Raw genomic sequence first — 1,983 nt, 5'->3', positions numbered from 1 at the left:
TGGAGGTGTCTATTCGCAACACATGCAAACCCTAGTGACAGCGCCGAAGCGATCAACCGTGTGAGTGTGCGGCACCTCCACTTTATATAGGTGTCCGTTGCAGGCTCAACACTTGGGCCTCGCACGGACCCTAAAGCCCATAAGTCTACTCGGCCACAATCCGAATACAGCTCGGATCACATCCGACCAGTGTCCTCGGATCCGACCTCGTAGGTTCCTTCCCTTAAGCGGGCGACCCCTTAGGTTCAAGCCGACTTGGTCGCAGTTTGGATCACCTCCGAACTGCACAGTTGGTAGCGGCCTCTAGCAAGGCATGCCGAACACCAAACAGACTATGAAGCTGGTTAGGCGAACATGTACATCACACTTCCATTCCTTTTGCCACACGATATATGTTGTCGGGCTCAAGGCGAGTCTATCATACTTCTGCTAGCCCGGCCTCTTTATCGTTTCAGTGATGCCGACCACAAACCAGATTATCTCATAATCCTTGTCGCATGGCCATGCTTATCCTGGTCGGATCACACGAGGGGCCCAGAGTATATCTCTCTTGATTAGAGGGGCAAATCCCATCTTGCTCGACCATGTCTCGCGGCATGGGTCTGGACAAGCCTGAAACCTACCTTTGTAACTACCCAGTCACGAAGTAGCGTTTGGTTGGCCCAAAGCAAGTCTGTCACCATCCCGAGTACATGCGACAGCTCAGGTCTTAGGACATAGAACGTATGTTGTACTAGAGACTCACAGATGACATATCGCTGCATCTCATAGTTGGGTCTGTCCGACTTGGACCTTATCTCAACTCGGATCCGACTACGTCGAATCCGACCAGATCCTTCCAAGTCCATATTATCCGGTTAGCATCCAATGCTCATGGCTAGTGAGACCAAGCCATCGACCGTGTCATATGCTAGTCTAGTTGGTTGTGCATTCACACAGCCCTTTCGACTAGGGACCTTTTAGGACAGTCATCATACAATGCATAGTCCCACAAACAAGTCACGTACTTGCTGATACACATCATTGATAATGTCCAAGGACTATCTTTATTCATAAACACATAGGAAATATCATCATAACTTTTAGTCTACCTATCTTGGCACAGAATATCTTATCCATCTTCCAATGCATGACATATCATCATTTTAAGTCTAGGAAACATAACACACAATACTTACTGGAGTTCAACATATTATAGGGTACACAACCATTGTTCACAATACATAGTGGAGTTTAGATGCATAGTTCATCCTTTTCTCACAGAAGGATGAAAAGCATATCTACTACATACATACATACATAGCCATAGTTCATCTTAGAGAAGTTCATAATTAGTACAACCATACACTACACAACCATCATGCCCAAAAGGTCAGCATTGCCCACTAGTCTCATATTCAACTTCTCCTCTGCCTTCATTAACTCAACAATCTGAAGCTCTAGCTGCCCCTTCTCTTCAACATGCTTTTCCTTTCCCTTAAGCAAATCAGCAACCTGAAACTTCAACTCTAGCTTATCTTGGGTGAGCTTCTCTTCAGACTTTGTCAGCTCTGCATTCTTCAATTCCAAGTTCATCTTAGCTTCATTAAGCAATTGCTTGTCTATAATATTCTTCAACTTCAAGTTCTGGATGACTGTTGCTTGAGCTCTTTTCAGGTTCACCAGCAGTTCATACTTCTGATTAAGCTTCTTAGACTCTGCATATTTCTTTGCCATCTGTGCCTTCATATCAGCCACCAGTTCACTTCTGCATTGCTGCTGATATGTAATGTTAGACTACAGATATATGAAATCCACCACCCTCTCCTCCTGGAAGGTCATAAGCTCATGCACATCTTGTACTAACTTGTCATAGTTGGCCTCCAGCTTGTTCTTCTCTTCTGTCAGATGGTGAATAGTTAAAGCACTTTCAAGATTATCATTCACCCTAGCAGTCTTGCTATCTTCAACCATTGCCCACATCTTCAACAATGCATTCTGCAT

At 44.8% G+C, this 1,983-nt stretch overlaps 1 pseudogene; it reads right to left on the bottom strand.

Moving 5' to 3' along the window:
- Nucleotides 1–1,347: 1,347 nt before the first annotated feature.
- LOC147984265 (uncharacterized) lies at nucleotides 1,348–1,983 on the bottom strand (annotated as a pseudogene).

Source organism: Triticum urartu, chromosome 2A (genome assembly GCF_056163025.1).
Source record: "Triticum urartu cultivar PI428250 chromosome 2A, HENAU_Tu73, whole genome shotgun sequence".
NCBI classification, from domain to species: Eukaryota; Viridiplantae; Streptophyta; class Magnoliopsida; order Poales; family Poaceae; genus Triticum; species Triticum urartu.
Note: the sequence above shows the minus strand (reverse complement) of the source record. Positions and strands in the feature narration are given on the sequence as shown.